The sequence below is a fragment of the Ambystoma mexicanum genome, chromosome 5p (genome assembly GCF_040938575.1).
Source record: "Ambystoma mexicanum isolate Mex_15411 chromosome 5p, UKY_AmexF1_1, whole genome shotgun sequence".
NCBI lineage: Eukaryota > Metazoa > Chordata > Amphibia > Caudata > Ambystomatidae > Ambystoma > Ambystoma mexicanum.
Genome location: NC_090930.1, coordinates 718,726,637 through 718,752,197, shown reverse-complemented (window position 1 = coordinate 718,752,197; position 25,561 = coordinate 718,726,637).

The following is a 25,561-nucleotide window of genomic DNA, read 5'->3' as shown; positions in this document are numbered from 1 at the left end:
CCTTCATGCCAAAGGTTCTGTCGGAATTCCACCTCAACAAGCCTTTGGTGTTGCCTGTGTTTTTTCCAAAACCTTTGTCGCCGGCTAAAAGGACTTTGCACTGGCTGGATGTGGCTTGTGCGCTGAAGTTCTATGTGGTACGCACAAAGTGTTTCCGGAAGACATCTCAACCATTCATGAACTTTGGTCCTGTGTCCAAGGCTTCCATCTCCAGGTGTCTCTCCGGCTGCATCACACACTGTCACTGGTTGTCAAACCAACCGCTGCCCGGCCGTCTTAGACCCCATTCTACCAGAGCGATCGCTGCGACGACGGCGTTCCTGTCTGGTGTGCCCCTGCTGGACATCTGCAGGGCTGCTACGTGGAGGTCCACGCACACCTTTACAAGATTCTACTGCGTCCACAGGGATTCCAGAGAGGAGTCCAGGGTTGGCCAAGCAGTGCTACGCAAACCTGTTCGCTTGAAGGTGAGCCTGTTCCGGAGGGAAGAGTATTTGCTTCTGTTGAGCCTTGCCACCTCCTGTGGTTGTGTAATGTTGTACTGCTATGTATTCTTTATTCATGAGCATGTGAATCCATGCCAGACCCCATGCTGGAGAAGGAACAAGTTGCTTACCTGTAACTATTGTTCTCCAGCATGGGTCTGGCATGGATTCACATGCAAACCCTCCCTCCTGCCCCTCTGTGGCTCTTCCTGGTCATACTGCCACTTTATGGGCTATTAAATCTGAAGATGGCTGCCAGAGGAGGGGCTTAGGGGGAAGGGCAGTCATTGGCTGGGGGCAGTATGACCCAGAGCTCAGTGATTGGTTTATCGGAGAAAGACAGTTTGTAAGTGAAAGTGAAACTGTTTTTTCTTTTTGATTCCCGGCCTGATGACGGGGAATATTCATGAGCATGTGAATCCATGCCAGACCCATTCTGGAGAACAATAGTTACAGGTAAGTAACTTGTTCCTTCTGATTCCGTTTGTATCAGAGGTACTCATTGCTACCCATGTACTCTCAGATCATGCAGCAGTTGAGTGTACACTTTCAGTTGATAGGTTGTCCCCCGTTAGCAGGCCCCCATGGAAGCTGCACGACCCGGCCCTCTCAGATTTGGTGTTCAAAGGACCCCGTAACTAAAGCAATAACTGATTTCTTTAGGGAAAATAGCACTGCTACCGTTCCGACTGCCACGGTATGCGACCCTATGAAGGCAGTGATTAGATGGGAACTGATTGCTCACACAACTGCTTGCACTCATAGGAATAGAACCCTAAGATAGGCATTTTAGGGGGAGATGCGCGCTTCAGAAATGCTTCATAAGCATTTCAATTCTGTCATGGCCAGGAAGGGCCTACGGGTAGCGCGAAATAAACTAGAAGCACACTTAGCAGGACATACGGCCAAATCGATTATTCGTGCTAAGCAATCTTATTATGCCATGGGTAATATGGTGAATACATTTCTGGTTCATAAATTGAAGGCCATACATACAACAAATACTACAGCAGTGCTGGTAGACTCAGACATAAATATTCAGTACAAGGAATCGGCGAAAAGGAAGGTTTCTGAATGATATTTACCCACAGAATCTGAAGCAGGCCCGCCCCCCCCATCTCTGCGACTTACGCCAGACTACCAAATCAGGCTCTCGTCTACTGGTCAGGAGACCTTAGATACTCCTGTAACCACGGAAGAGGTGGCAATAGCAATAGTTTCTCTTAAACACAGGACCCCTAGTCCGGATGGTTTCTCAGCATCGTTTATACGATTTTTCAACCACAACTACTCAAACCTTTGACTAACTTATTCAACTTGTTCCTGGAATTTAGGGAGGGTTACTCCTTCGATGGAGTCAACTACAATTTTAATACTTAAGCTGGGGAATCCCACACAGGATTGTCACCCGTACAGGCCAATTTCTTTGAACCTGGATGCCAAGTTGTACTCTAAGGTGTTGGCCTCGAGGTTGGGGACGGTTCTACCCCAACTGATAAATCCGGATCAGGCTGGGTTTATTCCAAAGCGAAGCACACAAGACAACATCAGATGAGGCTTGGAAATCCTTGACCTAGCCAGGAGGGGATAGTCTTGCCTTGGGAGTACTCACACTGGATGCTACTAAAGCATTCGACAGAGTGCACTGGCCCTACCTTTGTGATGTTCTGCTTGCTTTTGGATTTGGCCCGTTGGCTAACTACCATTGACCTGTTACTCGAATAAGGGTTAATTGCCCCTGTCCCTATCGCTCATGGAACTAAGCAGGGTTGTCCACTGTCTCCTTTGATTTTTGCTCTTGTAATGGAGCCATTTGCGCAAAGGATCAGAGACAACTCGGAGATCACAGGGACTGAGGTAGCTTGGGTGCAACACAAAATGCCTCTTTATGCCGATGATGTCCTGCTCATGTTAACTAATATACCAACCTCCCTTGAGGCTGTCGTGTCTGAATTAAGATGATTTGAACTGGCTTCTCTGTCAATTACTAGAACTCCTTGCCATAAGTGTGCAATTGCCCAAGCAAGTCATTGCCGCTGCGAGATCCACCTGTCGATTCCGTGGGCATCTGACACTATTGAGTACCTGGGGGTGAGGATTCCTGTTTCCCCGCAGGATGTATATTGGGTCAACTTCCCAGGGTTGCTTAAGGATCTTGCCGAAGATCTTAAACGTTGGAGTAAGCAGGAAATATCACTGATGGGACGAATCGCTGCAGTAAAAATTAATCTTTTACCCAGATTTTTGTATCTTTGTCAAGCCTTGCTAGTTAAGATACCCAATCTTGAAGTACGTATGCTGCAGCGTAGCGTCCTACAATTTATCTGGGTGGGCAAAAAGCCTAGAGTTCCAAAAGCTGAGGTTTTAAGCGATGCCCGGAGGGGAGCAATGGCGGCTCTGGGCCTCCTCAGGTATTATGTGGCTGCTCGGGTTACGCACATTTTGGCTTGGAGGTCCCCTCCCAGATGGGTAGCTCTTGAGAAAGCCAACTCCTCCTGCCGGTTATCTTTCTTACCCTTTATCGACAATACTAAACTCCCCGATCTGACACACACTTGAGCTCGACAAAAATCTTGCTGTATTACTGGCACGTGGCTTTTATGAAGAAGTGGGTGAATCGGGTTTCAGACCGTGCTCTCCAGTCTTTGGTAATGCAGAATTCTCCCCAGGATTCTTAGGGAATAGTTTTTCAAATTGGCATAATGGGGGTCTGCATAGCTTGCATCAGCTGTACCAGGAGGGCTCTCCTCTCTCGTGTCCGAATGTAAGGCTCGATTCTCACTAACCGAAGGCGAACGATTTAGATATGGTCATATTCGGCACTGGATTTCACAACTGTGAGGAGCCAGGTGACCTGCGAAGGTGAGAGTATTGGAATGTACCCAACAGTATGGCATAGATGGGAGTAGAATCTCATGCTTTTATAAACTTTTGGGAGGCAACTTACTAACCGTCAGATCCTCCTACATTGCCATTTGGAAAGCGGATGTGGGACCTCCTGTCGAGGATTTATGGGAAGAGATCTGGGCTAGAAACCACGCCTCCTCTAGATGTGTAACCAATAGAGAATGCATGCATAAACTTTGCTACAGATGGTACCGGCCTCTGCTAACTTTACATAAAATGAATGCTGCTTTGAATTCGGCTTGCTGGAGGGGGTGCGGCCTTGGGAAGCTACTTTCATATGTGGTGGTCCTGTCATGTGATCCACACTTTTTGGGTTGCTGTACTGTCTCACATTAAGGAGAGAACTGCAGTGGACTTACCCCTGGCTCCACTAGTTGGCCTATCGCGGTGCTCAGTGGAAGATGTGTACCCTAAATCGGGTTGCAGAGCACAATCGGCGACACACCAATTTTTAGCAACTAAAATATAAATAGCACGATCGTGGAAGGCTCTTATGGGGCCAGTATTGGCACAATGGTGGATGGAGGTATGGGACATCTTGGTCGACGAAAAAGTTACAGCATGTGTAAAACAATGCGCTGCCTTGGTATCTAAATTTCTGGCTCCCATTTGTTGACTATTACCAGAATTTTCCCTCCCTAACTTTTAAACCGTCTCTACTTTCAAACTATTCCTTGATGTGATGTCCTTGGTGTGGTACTTTTTTTTATTTTAACAAGGTTATGCATTTTCGCATTAGCGCCTCAGTGGTGGGATGGCTTGTTGGACCCGGGAATGTTGTGCATTATGCATTCAGCCATATTTTACTGTCTATGTATGTCTCGCATCCTTGTTTGAATAAAAGGTTTGGGGAAAAAGTTATAGAATTTTGCTTTTATACTTAACAGATACTTCATTGTTCTGATATTGTGAAATGTGTAGGCTTAATTGAGCTGCAACAAGAATGCTGTGTGACTTGACTAGTTTATATTTGTGTATGATTTTGTATTATCTGGGGAGATGGTTTGTATTTATGGCCTGTATTGTTTGTCTAATTGTGCATAGGAGACTTTTAAATATTCATGTTCGTGTGCAAGGTTTGTTGGAAACCAAAGCACAAATGGAAAAATAAATAAAAAAGAATGCTAATCCATGCACTGGGAGAAATTGTTAACCTTGAGGTGCAGGCCCGTTTCTTGGCCCGGGCAAGGCGGGCAGCTGCCCGGGGTGCAACCGCCAGGGGGGTTCGCAATTACCCCGCTACACTGGAACCTCTGAAGGGGATAAAATTCCCCAGTTTGTGGGGCGGCGCATTGCCGTGGGGAAAGTTCTGTGGGTCAGGTACTGGCGCTGCCCCTTCCGACTGTAATGTCACAAGTACTACGTAACATTACAGAAGTCAGAGGCTTCCTGCGACCACTTTAGCGCCACTTGGGGGGGGCATAAGCACAACAATTAAAACACTTCAGGTCCCCCTGCAGCTAAAACCAGCTCCTCCCATCACAATGCAGGCAGGAAACTGCTAATGGTGGGCCATTGGTCACTGAATGGTTTTGTGCTGACATTGTGTTGGGAGGGGAGGTAGTGTGGGGCGTGGGCGTGCACTGTAGGCAGCTTTGCCTCTCCCAAAATAAAGCGGCGCTATTTCTTTCATGCTGCTTCTTTGCCAAACTTTATAACAATTCCACTTTAAACCACTTCCATGGCACTGGTGATGAGTTACTTCATTATGCTGATAATAGTTTTGATCAGTGTTGCTGAGTAAATATTCTTTAAGCCATGACCCGGTTCATTTATTTATTCATGCAATGTTTGTCGGGTACATGGACACAGATTATTTATTTATGCAATGTTTGTCGGATACCTGTATCCGACAAACATTGCATAAATAAATAGGTACCCGACAAACATTGCATGAATAAATGAATAATCCGGTTCCATGTCTCCTTATAACAAGTCAACAGTCAGACTTTACTGTATCAAAGCATACACTTGATTCCCATTGAAAGAATTTTAAAGTGATTGTTTATTGCGTTCGGGTGTCTCCTTGTCATTGCCCTTTTGGCTTAGGTTGCCTCCAAACCCCCTTCAGCATCTTGTGTTCTTTGATGGTTGCATATACTGCATCCTGTGCCATATTCATGTTCTCTTGGTGTGCCCAGTCCTCATTATCTGCAGCCTAAGTGGGACTAGAGCATACAATTGTCTTGGGCACCAATGAAAAAGTGGCCCACTGTTGCAAATGGCAATTCATTCCTTGTGTAACGGACTGTTTGACTTTGGGTAGGAGTCCCTTAATGGTGTAGTTTGGGAGTGGGGTGGGGTGCGGTGCGGTGGGGCTGGGGTGCGGTGGGGCTGGGGCGTGGGGTGCGGTGGGGCTGGGGCACGGGGTGCGGTGGGGATGGCGCATTGGGTGCGGTGGGGCTGGCGTGCGGGATGGGATGTGGGGGGGTGTATTCCTAGTGTTTCGCTCTGGGCACCAAATGGATTACAAACTGCCCTGCTGAAGTGCGTTATAATGGTTTTCAAACAGGCAACATTACTGTGGAAACCATGATGACCATTCTCCGTGATAAAGAGAGTGGAATTAACATGCAAGGAGGATTCATGAAAAGTGGGAGTATGGCATCCATCCTGCCACAAGACTGCAGCCTACCTTGTGTTCACTTATTTACAGGCACGCCTGATGCAGACATGTGTGAAACCATTGTTCGCTAAACACTCCTTTTGCTTGGTATAATATTTCTTTACATTAATGTTTTGGCTATAGAACAGTGATAAAACACACAAGTTATGAAATAGTTAAGTTGACATTCATCACACAATGTTGTCCATGCACGAAGCCCCCAAAACAGACCACCTTGAGTTAAGCATTTCCATAAAACATTCAGGTGCTTCGTTTCAGCAATATGGTGATTAGCCCTCTCTTAACATGGCATTCTTCCGTGTTAATGTGTCTACGTACATGGGGGAGTAAACAATGTTACGTTGGTGTCATGAAACAGAAAAGTCAAAATGTTTTTCATTTATGTGATTTTTATTATTTTTTGATCCCAGCAATTAAACCACTGTACAGGGCTTTTGTAATCCTCGGTGGCAGGGGCGTTGCTAGGGGGGGGGGCTGAGGGGGCTATAGCCCCTGGTCTTTTGGTTGTAGTCCCGGATAGAATCGCAGGAGCTACAGCCAAAAGACTAGCTAGCCCCCAGTCCCAACAGTTCCGACATCAGCTTAGCCCCGGGTCTTTTCCAGACCTAGCAACTCCCCTGCTCGGTAGCCTTTCAAATACTGTGCTTTCGTTGTGTTGGTGCAGAAGGGTCCCTCCTTTGTTCCTGCTCAGTCCCGTGTGTGCCTCGAGCTCCTGTATTCCCACCACAGCCCCGCAGTGTAGAGCTCGGTTCTACTCCATGCGACTTAATTTCTTCAAACCCCCTCTTTCCCAGTCTCCCCTTCCTCTCTCCACGGCCGCTCAGTGTTGCCAGGTCAGAAGGAAAAAATAAGCTGAATGTTCCTTTAAAACAAGCCCAAAACAAGCTGACTCCCAACCAAATAAGCTGCAAAAACAAGCGCACCTCTAAAATAAGGTGGAAAGGTCTCAGAAGTTGAAAAATAACTATAACGCAAAGAATACATACAGAGAGCTCAAACATATGTTAACAAAAAGCATTTATTAAAATTGTTATTTTCTAACAATTGGTGTCTATTTTAATTTGTTGTATGTGTGCGACTTATAAAAGCAACATTATTGGCTTTTTGGATCCTTGGCTGCTCTGGTGCTTGATTCGTCGCTCACCTCTGGTCCTTGGCTACATTGCAGGTACCTGCCAAGTAGCCCCATGTACTTCATGACACTGAGCCAGTCCAGGCATTTCCTATTAAATGCTAGGACTGGTATTTTATTTCTTCCCATTATAAGTATGGGCCTACAAGGACCAGTATGCAAAGGGAAAATCCAGGACTAGCTCATGGCGACAAGCGTGACATGGCCCCCCCACTGTCGTCCTTCTGGTATTGGGAAACCTGGTTGATTGCTGTCATCTGGTCCTTGGTTCATATAGTCCATCACCCCTCTGGTCATTGGCTCCCTCATGACTTACTCCTCTAGTAAATCACTAGCCCACCCATTGACTGTTCATTGCCATGCTAATCCCCAACCCCAGGGCTTTAAGTGGGCCGGGGCCTGCCGGGGCTGAGCCCCGGCAGGCTCTGAAATTTAGTTTTGAGGCGGGGCCCTGCCGGGCCCAGTAATCTCCCCTGGCAGCCCCGGCCACTACACGAAAAGGCATTTTTTTTCTACAGCCTGAAGCGCTCGCTCGTTTGCGAGAGCTTCAGCCTACAGAAAAAAATGCCTTTCAGCCATAATGGTGGCGCCGCACCTGCGAGGCATCCCTTTAATCAAGAGATTCCCGTCGGCCGGCGCCACCATTATGGAAAAAACGTGAGGCCGCTGAAAGCAGAGGCCTTGCTTTCTAAATACTGGAGCTGCCGCGCATTCGCGGGAGTTTCAGTATTTAGGAAAAAGGCCTCTGCTTCCAGTGGCCTCACGTTTTCAGCCTTAATGGTGGTGCTGCCCCTCCCCAGCTGGCGAGGGGCAACACCACCATTAAGGCTGAATAGGCAGGCGCTGTCCCCTGCCAGGCAAGCCTACACAAAATAAATGCAGAGATCAGCACCCTCTCCCCATAGGGGAGAGGGTGCTAATCTATACGAAAGGCTGCCTGGCAGGGGTGGCAGTAGCCCATTGAGCCCGGGCTCGTTAAGGGGGCGTGGCCTAACGGGCCATCAAGACCCCCGCTGTTAGGCCACGTCCCCTCGATGAGCCCCGGCTCGATTTGTAGTGCCACTTAAGGCACTGCCCAACCCTGTTCTTGCCCCTCCCCGCCCAAAACACCTTATCATGGAAACTCTTTGTGCTCTCTTTAATCAAGCCTTAACATTAAACTTTGCACTCAATGCTGAATGAATTTGAGCTGTAAATGCTACTGGTGTAATACAAATGTCTTAACCTGGTCTGCGTTCAGCCAATCAAGTTAAAAGCACTGTGTGTGTCCTTCAGTTAGTCATGTTAAAAGTTTTTGGCTTTTGCAAACTTATCAGGCATTTGCCAGGCACTGCCATTAGATGCCCTGGTACTTGCACCATTTTGCACCTGGTGCCGTTCATACAACTAAAGATAGCAGTGCCTACCAAGGGCCTTTCCCATGCCTACACAAAACCCTAAACTATTGTCATTGTCTATGCTTGTTTCCATCATGACTAAACTACATGTTGCTGTAAATACCCCGTGTTTACCTCTTGGCTAGGTAATGCGTCTTCAAAGGGTCTCTCATATTGAAAGAGCCCATCAATGCAAAAGAAAGGAGTACTTGCAGATTCACATCAGGAAGGCAATCAGCCCGAGCCTCACAGCGTGTGCATAACAGCTTAAGGCAAGACGGCATGTTCGCCTTTCATATTCATTTTATGGGGCCAAGTCAGGCAGACTGGCAAACAAGCGGAACAATAAGCACACAATTAAGGAAAAACGCAGACAAAAACCGCGATAAGCAACCTGCTAATATTATAAGCGACTTTGGGCAAAAACAAGCCCAAAGTCACTTATAATATAATAAGCGGACATGGCAACACTGCGGCCACTAAAAAAGAATAAAATGAGAACTGCTTAAATGATGGACACGGGCACTCAAGGACAGGGGTGGAGCTACGCAGATCACTGGCCAATCCCAGGAACAGAAATGTAGGAGGGCGGGCTATGACATTAGCTTTTCATTTCGGGCTGCATGTATGGCTGGAGCCATCAAGTGGGCGTGACTCCGAAGATTGCCGAACACTGCCTCCCACAATCTACCATGGGAGGCAGGATAGCATACAACACCGGCACACTCATGTTTAAAACAGGCTTACGGTTCGGATGTACGTCTTGATTCATTAATAATAAATGGCGTGCTGCTCGTAAAGTACGAGGAACACTTTACATCGGGGATTGTAAAGCTGTAAATCACAAGTTGAAGTGGCACAAGTACCTGAGAGTCACAGGCGGGTGGGATGCCGTCTGTATGCGGCTTTAACCGCGTTCTGTGGATCGAGTGCTGGGAAACCGTTGCTACAGTAACACAGCACGCTAAATTTGGTACGCCAAGTATACTGCGCATGCGTAGTGGCAGGGATACTAGTTATGGACCTAAAAGTGAAACCCACTGCGAAGGAGTGCAGATATATCCGGCGCTCTAGTTTTGATACGCTTCTCGTATTGGGTGGAGGCAGTGACGGCCAAGTTCGTGTGTCTACTGTGTTATATGTAGGTACGTTCGTGTATGTGCAGCAAATATACACAGATTGTATTATATAAAGTCCAGAGGGCAATATAAAAGCATCAGTCTGATCAACTAAAGTACATCATTTTTCTGAAAAAAGACAATCTAAAATTCGATATATGCCCTGAGGTAATGGTGCAATTGTTGCATAACCAGTGCTCTTGTCTGCATTAACAACTGTCGAATGACAAGGGCTACCTGTGGTTAAACATCATAACATAACACAAGCTGTATCTATAGCCCAAAATGAATCTGTATGTAGATGCCATGTCAATACTGATACATTCTACTAAAACGGTGTGCATGAATTAATAAAAACACTCCAGTCAATATTTTCATTCAGCCCCAAAGGATAGCTTTTGGTTAAAAAAATAATTGTTGGCTCTTGTATTCTTAGTGTTCGTTTGTCATGATTGAGGTCCTGGGTCAATCCAATTTTCATGACAACCGTCCATCTCAGTTCTTCAGGTTTGTGTCCAAGGCTTGTAAAGTGGCCCACTAAAGGTGCATTAATGGTGTTATTCCTTATACAGCTTTTGTGTTCTCCTATCCTCACTTTAACTTTCCTTTCAGTTTTTCCAATACACCGTCTGTCACAGGGGCACCAAATGGCATACACTACCATCGAGGAGTTACAATTGGTCAACACTCTTTGCTCCCATTTTTTGTTTAGGCCCAGATCTATGTCTTTGGTTCTGCTCGTTTGTGCACAACAGTTGCAGTGACCACATGGGCTATGGCCTTTGGTTTTAGGGAGACCCCAATTTCTGTTAATGTGGATTGGGTAGTAGGTTTCAGAAGCACATCTTTACTAGTAGTCAGTTCTTTTAGGTTTTTGTTTCTTCTAAAAGCGCATTTGGGTGTTGACATGGGGCATTCACCCTTTTCTAGCACATGCCAATTGTGTTTCACAATTTTAGTTATTTCATTTGACAATGGGCTATATATATTTATATACCCCATCCCTTTCTTGAATAAATATATTTTTTGGGGTATTCTCTTGTTTTTTTAAAACTCTCATTATGAGTCCGCAGACTACGCAACTGTCTGGGGTGTCCACACTCAAAATGTAGGTGCCCCCGGACAGGCGCGATGTCCGGACATGTCGGTTTTTGTGTGACACACTTTTAATTAGTCTGCAGACACCATGCATGTCCCACACTGAAATTTCACAGCCGAAGGGTGTCCAGGGATGGACGTTGGGGCCGCAGAAATCCAGGGACGTCAGCATGTGACCGCGCCCTGTGCAGCATGACGGCGGTGTCAGTGAACGATGCCCATGGTCACAGGCAGTTTAAAAGTGCTTTTCCAGCCAATATAGGGTGTTTCAAGCAGAAACCTTACCCTTGCACAGCTCCCAGGCTCATTCTACATTGATCTGGCACATTTTTGCAACTTTCCAAGGCCTATTTTCGACACAGTAGTCTGCAGACAGTACGACTGTCCGCTGACAGTTCCCCTAAAGCATTGTTATTAAAACTATGGGGTGCGCCCCTCTGGTGGGCCACAGCCTCATGCCCAGGGGGGCGCGCACCCACAGCCTGAAGGGAAAAAAACAGGATACATTACAAAAGGATCGGCTGCTGCTTCATCAACAAGCAGCAGCCCAAACCACGGCCCCTGCCACACATGCTTAGTATGACAGGGGCAAGGCCTCTGTGTGGCCTTAGGCTCCAGTATGAGCCTACTTATAAAGCCAAAAGAAAAAAGCATGCACCTTCTTTTGCCGTGATGAACAGTCATCGTGGCAAAAGAAGGTGTGTGCTTTTCCTTGTGTAGGCGGTCAGTCCCGCTGAGGGAGGGAGAGGAAGAGAAAGAGAGAGTCTCGCAGTGGCTAATACTACAATTATTATCGTCATCCAGCACGGTGCATTCTTGCTGTTACAGTCCTGCCATTATGAGCCAAAGGCATGGTACATGTCTTATTAGATACAGATACCACTCATGACGTATCACTGATCCCGATGCAGCAGACGCTTTGGTATCGCTGACATCACTACCCCTTTCACTACAGCATTTTCACTCTTCTTTAAGAGGCAAGAAAAGGTGGCCATTTGCCATGCATCCTTTCACTATGCCAGTGAATACATCTGTCTCTTGTGTAACCAGTGCCCACGGTTCTGTGTCCATATGTGCCATCACTGCCTTTTGTAATAAATCTACAGCATTTTCTATATGCATCAGGCCTCACAAACGCATGGGTCCAGCCGCAGTACAGTGGACATCATTACAAGTTTGACAGATTGACCTCTGGCCGTTCTGTCACCCTCTGATCCCATAACCACCATTCATTGTGGTGGTGAATTCACCAGAATGCGAGTTAGTCTCCATTCATGGAGTCTTTTGGAAAAGTGGAGGAAAAGCCAACTAGCCAAGTTGGAGGTTTTTCATTCACTCTAGCTCCAAACTCAGAACATAGTATGAAAAATGGCAGTAATGCTTTTCCTACCACCATGCTTGTAATGAGACCCAGTGTTATGTTATGAGAAGTACATACAAGATCAAAGAGCAGTTGGATAGGCAGCTAAGCTAATGGGATGGGAAAAAGAGGAAGGGGAAGAAGAGAAATGTGACTCCGTTTTAAACGTTTTAAGGTAGAGGGGTAATGAGCTGGACAGACCAAAGCAGAGGAATCTTTCCACAAGTACTTAAGGGTGATCTTGAATGCTCTTCTGTTTTAATTTGTTTGGAGTTATTTCATACTGTCAATCCACAGGTTCATTGAGAGAGTGGCTAATGACCATTCATCCATTCTTTTTGTTCTGCATTTTTCTGTAATAAATTTGCTTTCTGCTTTATCTGAGGTTCCTACAAGAGTTATATTTTCCAGAAAGGGGGATGGATATTTGGGTCCCGTGAAGTATATGTTGTATTGTGCTAGGCAGATCATTTTGAACCTGATCCTGTCTTCTATGGCACCACACATTCTGCAGCCATCTCTACAAAATGAATTAACACCAACACAGAGGGGCGGGGCAGGGGGGTCCCAAACAATTTATTTTTTGTTCAGGGGGGCCTTGGCATAAAAAGTTTGAAGATCACTGCCCTAAAGGGACCCACCCATCACTTTTCCTCATTCTCAATCTGCCTGTCCGGGAGAGTATATCTGGAGAACATCTGCGTTGCAAATCTCTGAGAATCTGCTGCAATGGCATCTGCTATGGCCCTCTCTGCTTCCCAACTGCCCCCACCCCCACCACCTCAACAACCTGCAGGGCCTGGAGACGGGAACAGGCGCAGTAATACAGAGAAGGATCAAGAAGAAGAAGAGGATGAAGTGCGGGAAGTCCTGGGTGTGGCAATTTTTCACGACCATTGGAAATGTCCCAAGGGCTTGTGCAAGCAAGGTTCGATGCACTGAGTGCAAAGTTGTGCTCAATCTCAGGAAACCTGGCTTGTATTCCTACATGACTACTTCCATGAGACGCCACACCAAATCAGCCCACCGGAGTGCTCTGAGAAATGCGATAGCTTTCTCTGGTAAGAGCAGGTTGAATTTCTCCACCCCATTATCTTCATCTGCTCCTGTCACCACAAAGGATACTCCTTTGGGACAGAGGATACCAGCCTGGGTTTCACAGGCCAAACAGAATGCTGTTGACCCTTACCTTTCAAGGGTCACAGTGCTATGCATGTACTGTGAAGCACCAATCTGTACGGGGGAGCAGTTTCAGAGTGCTTTCAAGGTTGCGGTCAAGGAGCATGAGAAACACTGCCACCTACGTGATTAAGGCCTGGCCAACATCTTCCTCTCTCCACCTGCTCCTTCGTCCCTGTGGTTGGTGTCCCTTCCCCCCTTGCCTCCCCTACCTTGCCTCTCCTGAGAAGAAATGCACACAAAAATACAAAATTGAAAATATACAAAAGAAAAAGTTCCTTTAGGAGCCACCATAACAGTTAAAAAATAGAAGTGAGAAAATCACATGCCCCTGTACAACCTGCATAGTCCACAGACAGAGATGCAGTCCATGGACAGCTAAAACATTCCAGGCGTGGGACAATTGCGATCATTGCAATTGTTTTGCGCTCAAAAAAGGTGGCTCTTAAAAGAACCATTTTTGGTTTTTTTTGGCTTTCATGTATTTTTTTCAATATTTCGTTTTACAAACTGAACTAAGAAAACATTTCACTGATTTTCATAATTTCTTCTCACTTTCACAGAAAATGCTTCAAAGCATTTTGAATGTTTTCTACAAAAATCTGATTACCCACATCAGTTAGGTGGACTCCATCTCACCGAAAAATGTTGACCCTATCAAATTAAATGTTCTCATTATTGAACGATGTTATGCCAACATTGCGAACAAAAGCACACACAGCTTTATTGACGTTGCGCCTCGCTTTATTTGTGGACCAAATTTACTAGAACGTGTCCACATCTGTCTCTGGGCATTTTTGTGAAAAATGTATTTTGGAATTAGGGAACATTTCCTTCAGCTTTCCCAATGTCTCCTTCTTTGCAAATTGCAATGAGATTCCAGTCGCATTCCTCAAACTGTTCTCACCACAATGAATGATGATAATTTCCGGAGGCTTCAACGGAACCATATTTGCACAAAATCGGAGCAAGTCCACCCACTTCATGCCACACACTACGTGTGAAGGGAATCCAAGAATTTTGACTATTCCACAATGTTCAGCATACACCTTCACACAGTGGATCAAAAAGTCCCCCAAAATCCAAACACTATGCCTGCTGAAAGGCATTGCCATGGCCATTTTGAATCCTCTCACAACTCCTACTAACATAACTGCTGCTACCCTCTCATCCTGTACATCACACCCAGGAAACCATGATTTGCTGATCCCCCAATGTCCATGGCCTCCCCAGTCCCCTTTCCATGCCAGACAATCTCAAAAGACATGGATGTGGCATGTGCCGTCCACGGACTACCGCAGTGTCTGCGGACAGATCCCCGAATTGAAGGGGGTGCGGATGGAAATTAAACACAATGTAAATTATTTAATCTTTAGTGGTGGCTCTGAAAAGAACCTTTTTTGGGGGGTTGTTAGCAAACATCTTTTTTTTTTCCTTTTTTTGCTTTTATGTGTTTCTTTCCTCACAGGAACCTCTTCAATGCATTCCTAAGATTGTAAAGGAAAATTGCATTTTCTGACATCTGTCAAGTGAACTCCAACTGGACCAAAAAAATAAATGCAAATCCTGAGAATTGATATTATCATTCTCAAAAGATGACATTCCTGCAGCATATAAAAAGGCAGATACACCTTATTGACAATCACAATATCTGCACATTTAAAGTTAACCATACTCTCACAGAATGAAAGCAAGTTTACAAATTGCATGCCAGGAAACCTCCACTTGTGCCAATCCAATATTTCCAACGATGCCATGATTATCAGCATATACCTTCAATGGCTGAATTGAAGAGTCCCCCAGAATCCACACACTCTACCTTCTCAAACACATAGCCATAGCCATTGTCACTGCTCTTACAACTCCTGCAAACAAAACTCCTGCTACCCTCTCTTCCTGTACACCACACCCAGCAAACCTGATTGTCTAGTCCCCACAGTCCCCTTTTCATGCCAAGCATCCACAAAAGCCCCAAATGTGGCACATGCCATCCGCAAACTGCTGTGGTGTCCGCAAACCCGCTTACAGAGGGCAGCCCTTCTACCCTTTCCACTTCCATGTTCTTAACACTCCCTTATTGGCTGCTTTCAAAGAGTCACACATCCATCCAGCAATCAAATCCAAAACGCCAACACCTAACCCTGTCATCTCACTTCAACACTTCAGATGTAGACTTGAACTCTCAAAGTGTATATCTGCTGTTAATGAAAGACATTGGCATCAAAAACTACTGTGCAACTGCCAAAGATTTCTATTTCCAGATTCAACAAGATCTGCATCTAACACATAATACAGGTATGCTTATATTTTAAAAACGTTTTCTTGAACTCACAAATATATATATATACATGGCCGTGTAGTTATGGTAAAGTTGCTAATCCCTTAGGAAGAGCACTTTTTGGGCGGCTTATAACTTCACTCCCCCTGGACGAATCCTCACCAACCTTTGCAAAAAATGTATATGGCCCATTCTGAATTTTTCTGCAAGGTTTGGTCCACGGGGGGGCAAAGTTATAGGGGGGGTCCCAAAATTTCTTTTTTTCCCATATGGGAAAAAAACATGCTCACGCCTACAGCCCAAACCGCAGGACTGATTTTCACCAAATTTGTGGCAGGAGCAGCGGCTTGGTCCCGAAAGCGTGCTTTTATTAATTTGGTGTAAATCCGTCCAGTAGTTTTTTTTAAAATGACCAAAACATAAAGCAAAAAAATAGTGATATCTATGTCTGCTCCGCGGACACACTTCCCTGTTCGCTCCGTGGACAGGACACCGAGTGGCTAATTGACTTGGGTCATGTCCACAGACACCCAATGTGTTCGCTGATTGGTTGGCGTGAAGCATGAGGTGCGTCAGATTTTTGGAAACGCCCGCCATCTTGGGACATCTGCCGGTGTCCGCGGACATCGCGGTAAAAACATATTAAAAAACACAACATTGCACCTGTCAAACTTATCAAATACTCTCTGGGGAGGTGAGGGGTGATGAGGATGGGATGGAATATGGCTGCAAGAAGCAAAAAAAAATGGGTGGTTTTTACCGCGAAAGTCCGTAAACAGTTCGGATGTTCGCGAACAGTCCTGAAAAGTTCACGAACACCTCAGCATTACAGAGTTGGTGAAATGCAGTTCTTGGATGGCTTATAACTTTGGTGACACTTAATGGAACTGCATGAAATGTTGCATGTATATTCCTGGGCTGATTCTGAATGAGTAGGCATAGTTTGGTGGGATTCTGTCATGAGGGGGCAAAATTAGAGGGGGGTCCCAAAATAATGTAAAGGCTTATAAATGAGATGCCATTTGATGAATCCTCACTTAATTTGGGAAACTCATAATACATTTAGATAGGAATGTTTTTTCAGAAGTTTGGTAGGATTTTGTGAAGAGGAGGCAAAATTAGAGGGGGGTCCCAAAATAATGTAAAGGCTTATAAATGAGGTGCCATTTGACAAATCTACACTTCATTTGGCAAACTGATAATAGATCAAGATATACATGTTTTTGTGAAGTGTGGTGGGATTCTGTCAAGAGGGAGCAAAATTAGAGTGGGTGTCCCAAAATATTGTAAAGGCTTATAAATGTGGTGCCATTTGACAAATCTTCACAAAGGTTTGCAAAAAGATTAGATTTAAAGATCATAAAGTTTGAATGGATTTTGTCAAGTGGGGGCTAGGTTATATGACGATTGTATGTGCATACATTTGACACTTTTGAAAAAATAAAACATTGGTGGATTTCCAGCAAACCTGCGTAAGGAGGATTGACAAGGACCTACAAGCATGGTTTTGCAAATGTGCCAGTGTTTTATTATTTGACAAGTGTCATAATGTAGCTACAAAAAATAGCTGTATACCTTTAGTGACAGAGGGGTAGCCTGTGGCCATGGGCAGTGGCCAGATTGTCCGGGTCATGGAATAAGGTCATGATCCAGACAACCTGGCTACTGGCCATGACCACACGGGACAAAACATAGGACTAAAGTGGCCATCTGGGTCTGGCTTTGTGGTAAAGTTATTCGAAATTAGGATAGATTTGAAAGGGAAGAAAAATGTGCTCGTGGTAATATGGTCATAGGGTTCTCTTTTTGCCTTCTGCATGCTGCTATGGAAAGCGAAGAGGGGCCCTGTATGGAACCCTCACCTTCCCTTTCCATGGTGGCCATCCTGGAAAAGGATTTTCCTTCCTACACCTGGATGCCGTAGGTTGCCTATTTGTTAGCACCCTGGGTTCCCGCTTTGGGAACCTACGGTGCTAATGGCCTTCATCCCCCATTTCAGGGGCTGGAATGGGGGGATAATGGTCCAGAGACCTCGTTATCCACCCTCGCTTCGCTTGGGCTGATAACTTGGGCTGCTGGGCAGTATCCACCGTTCCAGTCCCTGGAACAGAGGAGGAACGCCACAATATTTCCATTAGCATAGCATAAAATGCAAATGGAAATGTTGGAAAATCTTATTTAGTCTATGTACCTTACTGAGAAATATAAAGTAGATGGAGTCTATACATTTTTTTTTTAGTTCTACTTTTTAAACTGTGAAAGGTGGTTCCTAAAGGAATATGTCGTTTGTTGTTTTTGGATGTATTTTTTTGGCAGGAGAGCTGAGAACGAAAGGTGGGGAGGGAAATGAGGGAAGAGCAACCAAACACTAATAGGGAGGGGTAGGTGGACAAGGTAAAATGTTGCGTGTGTGTTATTTCTAAGTTAGGGGGCGCTGTTTCTCATTCTCCTTGATTACAGCAGTGGTGGTGGCTCTTGGGGAGGAGGGATGGAATTAGCTGGTGCCATTTTAAGATAAATAGCAGTTTTGCTATAAGTATGTACTGTGTACTAGCTTGTTAATGGATAATGAGTCGGAATAGATGTTGGAGCTGTGCAAGGGAAATTTTGAAATTGGAAGTTCCTAGATCAGTAGAAAATGCAGTTCCCAACTGTCCGCCAAGCAGAGATCTTATCGTGAAATGCGGACGGGTTCTCAGACACGTCATCATGCCACGCGCCAGCGTATGGTCATGTGGCACTGTCCGGAAGGTCCGCTATGAAGTCAGATGTAGATGTCTACAGATGCAAAACTAGTTGAAATAGTTGCAAGAAGTGTATAGAAGTGTTAAAAATGATTCCAGATGGTGTGAAATGGCAGAGTTTTTGGGTGAAACTTTGGAAATTGGACACAAATATTGGTATATTGGGTAAGTATGATATTAGTAAGTTGTAGGAAAATAGCATGCACTGGTAAAAACCTATGAAATTCAATGAAAAAACATTGTTAAAGGGACGTTATTGTTAAGTTGCACTAATAAAAACCTATGAAATTCGATGAAAAAACTTTGTTAAAGGGACGTTATGGTTAAGTTGGACTGATAAAAACCTAAGAAATTCAAAGAAAACACATTGTTAAATGGACGTTATGTTTTCAAGTAAAACCGAAAACCCCTGAAATTCGCCAGTTATGGTAAGCTAAGCAACCATAGTTTAGTTTATTTTAGTTTCTTTATTTGTACTGCGCGCCGAACCCTGGGGTTACCGGGCGCCAGAGACTTAGAGAAGGTTACAGCATAGTAAAAACATACAATACAGTACAATACAATACAGAGTAAGATATAACAACAGTAAGTGCAGTAGACCGGGTTACATGATGGTCGACAAAGGATAGGAGGAGAAGTACATTAAGCAGAATTTTTGTTGGAAAGCCATGTTTTTGTTTTGGCTCTAAAAGTCCAGAAGGAGGGTTCTGCTCTAAGGTTCAACAGCATAGCGTTCCATAGTTTGGCAGCTAGGACCGGGAAGCTGGAGCCACCTGCTTTTTTTAGGGAGAATTTGGGGACGGATAGGGAGTGTGAATATGGCGTTCTAGTTGGTCTGGTTGATGTGTGATTGTGGAACTTGTCTGCCAGGTATTTGGGCGCGTCATTGGAGCGGCATTTATGGACGATGACGAGGGATCTGACAGTGATTCTGTCTCGTACAGGGAGCCAGTGTGCATCTTGTCTGATGCTGGAGATGTGGGCGTGTCGTGGGATACTCAGGGTGGCTCTGAGGGCATTATTTTGAAGTATCTGTAGTTTGTTCAGATTTTGGTTCTGACGTGCCGAGAAAGAGAGTATTACAGTAGTCAATTTTTGAGAGCACTAGCGCTCTGGCTAGAGTAATGCAACTGGAGGGTGATAGGAAGGGTTTGCATGCGTTGATAAGCTTATTTGTATAAACTGTGGATGAAGCTGTGGCGTTCACCTGTCTTTTGAGCGAGAGAGTGGAGTCTAGATAGACCCCAAGAGTTTTAATTTCTTTGGCTACTGTGATTAGGTTACCGTCTATGTTGATAGAAGCGTAACAGGGGTCTAGTTTGTTTAGCCGTGGTTGGGAGCCAACAAGGAGGAGTTCTGTTTTCTCGTCGTTGAGGCATAAGCTGTGCTCTGCCATCCAGGCTTGGATCTCCAAGTAGAGGTTGTTGATCCTGGTGGAGTCCTCATCATAGCACCCTGATAGGGTGATGAGAACCTGGGTATCGTCAGCATAGTTTGTATATGTGACACCCAGGTTATCTAGGCGGTCAAACAATAGCTTAGTGAAGATATTGTATAGGGTCGGCGAGACGCACGAGCCTTGAGGGACGCCACAGGTGATGGGGATGGGGAGTGCTGAGGCCCCCGGGGAGAAGACTCGGGTGGTTCGGTTGGCTAGGAAGGACTGGATCCAGGCAGTCGCCTGGTTAGAGAAGGCCGCTGAGGTCGTCAGATGTTCCGTGAGGATCTGATGGTCAACAAGGTTGAAGGCTGCTGATAGATCTAGCAGTAAGAGATTGGCTAGATTACCCTTGTCCTTTGCCTCGTCCATCTGGATTTTTAGGTCCAGTAGGGCTGACTCTGTTCCGTAACTTGGCCTGAAGCCGGATTGTCTGAGGCCCAGGAGGTTGTTGTCTTCCAGTTGCTTCTGAATTTGCATGTAGGCCACTCTGTCTAGAATCTTTAGGATGTAGGGGACTGTGGTGATTGGCCTGTAGTTGGTTGGGTTATTGGGGTCTAGGTTAGGTTTCTTTAGTAGTGGCATGACCCAGGCCTCCTTAAGGCTGCTAGGGACTGCGCTTGATTTGAAGGATGCGTTGATAAGGGCTGTTATGAAAGGGGCCAGATTGTTGGCGCCTTCCTGGATGATGGGAGCTGGGCATGAGTCCCCTTGGCATCTGGAGGGTTTGAGGCCCTTGATGATGCTTTCTACTTCTTTAGTGGATACTGGGGAGAAGGAGAAAGGGGGGCAAGTGGGTGTTTTGGGGGTGGGGGATGGTGGATGGTTTTTTTTTTTTGATAGGCTAAGCTTTTTCTGTTCGATTTTGGATTGTTACATGGTGATTTTGTCTGCCAGGGCTTTTTGGATCCTCTCACACTAGTCTTCATCTTTCACACAGGTTTCTGCCAGTGTAGGGGGGGATTTGAGTTCCCTGAGGATGGTGAAGAGCTTTTTTGTTTTGGATTTGGCACTCTCAATTCTGTTGTCATAAGTCTCTTTTTTGGCCTTGAGGATGGCAGTTCTGTAGGTGGTGGCTGCAATTGTGAGTTGTGTTTTGTTGGTTTGGTTTGGTGTTTTTCTCCAGGTGGCTTCTGCAGCTCGTTTGGAGTTCCGGAGGATTTTTAGCTCCGGTGTGAACCATTTGTTCATGTGGGCTGCCGGTTTGGCTTTGGTGAGTTTGATGGAGCAATGATATTTACTGCTGATTCTAGCGTTTTGTTGTAGAGGTCAGCAAGTTTCTCCGCATCTAGGTTGGCGTAGTTTGCGGGGGTAAGGATGTTGTGTATAAGTGGGCGGAGGTTTTGCAGGGTGATGTTGCGGTTATTCCTGGTAAGGGTTTGTGGGATGATGATGGTGGGAGTGTTTGGTTGTGGCTTCCCTTGGATGGAGAAGGAGATGGCGTGGTGGTCAGACCATGCAATTTGCTCGTTTTTAAGGATGGCCGTGGAGCAATTGAGATCCGCTAACCAGTCAGGGTTCTACCTTTGTTGTGGGTAGGGGCTGTGATTCTGAGCTTGAACCCTAGTTTGGAGATGATGTTTTCCAAGGAGAGCACATTGGCATCATTTGGATCGCTTAGACCGAGGTTGAGGTCGCCTAGTAGGATGATTTGAGATCCTGTTTTGGTATTGGTGGTCAGGAGGTCTGATATCTCTTCCTCAAAGGTGGCGATGGGGCCTGGGGTCTGTAGAGGAGGTGTAACAGTACGGTGTGTGTAGCAGAGAGTTGAAGCTTGGCTGACAGAAGTTCTGCAGACCGGAAGCTGGGCGGTGGGGTTAATCTAAGGCCAAGGGATGTTTTGTCAATTAAGGCTACTACTCCTCCTTTACCTGTGTCCCAGTCTTTCCTCAGTATTGAATAACCTTCTGGTATGGCGAGGGATAGAACTGGGCCTGCTGCTTGGTGCAGCCAGGTTTCAGTGATAGCCAGGAAGTGCAGGTTGTTGGAGGAGATGAAGTCTGTGATATCTAGCATATGGGTGATCAGGGAGCGGGCATTGATGAGGGCGCCCTTAATCAGTGGCTGTTCAGAGGTGCTCGAGGGGGCTGTTTGGGTGTTGTTCAAAATTTGTGCGGTGTTAGCTTGAGCTTGGTTGTGCGTGGGATGAGGGAGTGTCTTTTGGCTGGTGTCTTGGGGGTTATGAATCGAGAGCCGAGTCTCAGCTTTCTGTCTTTCAATGGGCATGGGTTCCAAAAAGTGGGTGGAGCAGCAAATCGGCGGATCCATTCTATGGTGCTGAGGGCGCCGTTTGGCTGGTCAATATGTTTAGCCTCGAAAAAACCCATAGTCGAGGTGTGCGAGGGATGTTGGCCTAGGGGTGATTGTGGTCAGGGTTTAGGGAGGGTGGTAGTGTTGAGGTGGAGCAAGGCGAGTGTAGCCGTTAAGGTAAGAGTGGCTAAGTAGAGGTTTGCCATGGGTGGTCAGTGTGAGACCCGGGATGTAGTTGGGTGAGGTCAATAGACTAGTTTGAGGTGGAGAAAGAGCAGGCCGGGTCAAGATAGGCAAAAAGGGCAAATAGTCAAAATCAGAACAAGGTACAATGGACAGCAAGTAGGCGCGTTCAAAGTAAGGCACAGTTGTCAACAGAATAGGCACAGTGGTCAACAGAATAAGGCACAGTGGTCAACAGAATAAGGCACAGTGGTCAACAGAATAGGCTCAGTGGTCAACAGAATAGGCACAGTGGCTAGCAAGTAGGCACGTTCAAAGTTCATGCTTAGGTTGCGGCAGTACAAAAGAAGGTGCATGATAAGATGCAACAATAAGTACAGGGTAGGCAGTGAGCATTGGGAGGGCTCGTTCAGCATGAAGCGCATAGTGAGAAGCCATGGCAAGGAGTCACGGTAGGCTGCGTGTGGAAAGCAGCGGTGCGTGCATGTATACCTCATGGGCAACGTGGGCGCAGTAGGAGAGTTAAAATTGGGAGCAGTTCTCGGGCAACAGACAAACAGACTTAGACAATGTTGGCCGGTGCGGCGGTCGGGGACAAAGGACTCAAAGCGTGGCGGGGTTATGGGAATTAGGTTTTTTGCTCAATCATGAGGATGGGACGAATTGTACTCACGTATACGGTGGCGGTCGCCAAGGGCGCCCCGGGGAAAACAGGGGTTAACAGGGCCTTGTGCTGCAGGCCTTCTGCAGTAGGGCCGGCATCTGCCTGCCGGCGGCTCGGATTGGATAAAGTAGAAGTTTGTTGCTTAGTTACGCCAGTATACAATGGCTTGTCCTTGATCGGCGGCCATTTTGCAACGTTCAGCTGTAACTCGCACTGCGTGGGTGATGGCGGATTCGCCTCAGGAATTAGCGGTTTCGTGCTAATAGTGCTACTGCCTCCAGGATGCAGGGATGGTGCAGTGAAGCTGGGAATTAGCAGGGTATGTAGGTGGGCAGACGCGGAGTGCGTTCTGCAGTCGATGCCAGCCGGGTGCAGGCTTGAGGACCATAACTCATGCCACCACCGTGCACTGCTAAGAATAACACCCAGGACATCAAAGATGACATCACTGATGACATCACACGTGAAATACATTTTGATGAAAAGTGTCTACAAGGAATTGTGTTTATATTGTTGATAACAAGATGACAGGAGTGATCGGGAGACCTATCATGAACTACTTAATCTATTAAAGAATGTACTCATCTAATATCATTGTAATGGAGTGTTGTTGTTAATACAGAAACCTAATCATATATAAACATAGGCAATGACTGCAGCATGCACAATAGAAGTACACTATTTGTAATATTGTAATTATGGATAGTACAATAATGAATGCTCCCTTATCAGAGTTTTGAGTAATGTTAAACATGTAATAACTAGCTAACTATTCAAGACTTACAGCACTTGCTGGTACAAACAATACATATGAATCACCACAATGCATACAAATCAGAGGCACATACAGGGAAACTAAAGTAAGGAAGAAAGAAACTGCATCATCAGAAAATATTAATGACATTAAAGTTTATCTTCATGTATGCAAATGAATTGTGTGTTTGAGGCCTGCTCCTTTTCCCCATGTATGTGCACCATGAGCTGAGACCAAACCCTAAGGAAAGTACTTAAAGAACATATGACAAGGTTAACATCTAGATATATAGCATCTTTTTTAATTTTATTATTCTGACTGCCAGTGAACAAAACCACCTGGCCTATATATGTCAAGGAACAAAAACAAGTGGCCCAGATATGTGATTTCATCAGTGATGTCATCAATGACATTTGTGATGTCATCTTTGATGTCCTGGGTGTTAGTTTTAGCAATGCACGATGGTGGCGCGAGTTATGGTTGCTTAGCTTACCATAACTGACGAATTTCAGGGGTTTTTCGGTTTTACTTGGAACCATAACATTCGTTTAACAAAGTTTTTTCTTTGATATATATATATATATATAGAGAGAGAGAGTTCTTGCAATTCACCCTGTAATAAGCTTCTCTTTTTTAACCACTATAGCAAATGCCATGCAGTGCAGCATTCATCCCCTGCTTACATGTAGCAGCAAGAAACAATTACAATGCTGTGCATTTCAAAATTTGTTTACAAGCATTTTGATGAAAGGTTAAAAATGTATCTGTGCATGTACAGCAGCACTGTGTCACATTTCCATAAAATAAAGGAAACCCAGATAAAATAGACCTTTAGAACATTTTGAAGTGACACTTAGTGTCGCACAGTTTAATATGTTGGCAGCACATGCCTACATACCAACATCACCCATTACAGTGTATAGGTGCTACTTAAGTCTTTCTTTTTTCCTTTGCATTCTGTCACTTCCAATTGACTTCACCCATTATAAAACTGAAACTACAAGTCCCAGAATGCCAAGAAGAAAACACGACTGAACTTCACAATTCGAAACTGTGACATGTATATTAAATAAACATATGACACACTTTGCTTTTCAAAATGTTTTTTTGAAGCCTTTTTAAGAAAGTTAAAAACTTGCATATCTTCATTTCCAGCAGCACTGTATCACTTTTTCATAAAAGAAAGTAAACGCAGAAATAATTGATTTGTACACCATTTGTAATTGGTACTCAGTGTGGGCAAGTTTAATATATTAACAGTACATGTATACTTCCTAACATAACCCATTCCAATCTTCAGCTGCTTATGCAGTCCTACTGTTTTCTCTAGGTTCTGTGACTTGTATTCCAACTTTCACAATGGTAAAAGTGGAACTGCAAGTCCCATAATGCAAAGACAAACTCGAGGACCACATAAACACCTACAGATTAGACTGCATCATGCTTGCAAGTATGCATATACTCCTAACACATTAAACCTATACACACCAACTGCCATTTAAAAGTGTCCTACAAATATTTTCTTCTCCTTTACAAATTATTACAGCGCTTCTTCAAATGCACATACACATTTCTTAAATGTCATGAAAATGCTCATAAAAGCAACAATTTTTAACCATCCACCATCCACCAGTTCTATTCACTTTTTACCCACCACCCCTCCTTCCATTACAAATATGACCCTTCCTTCCTAGCAGTACTTCGCCATTACCACATAGGCCCACTAACTTTCTTTTGCAATTACAGGAAAGAAGCAAAGAAGCACATTACTGCAATCAACAACCGTAAAACGAATACCCTTCGCATCCGACAAAGTAAGTACGTTCATGTACCAGGTATATGTATGTTATTATAGCAGCAGAGTGCCACTATATATATTACCCCAGACTACTCTTTTCAAACCAACATTTCTTTCACTCTATGCCATTATATGCCACCATTCACACTCCTACAATTCCCATCTGCACAC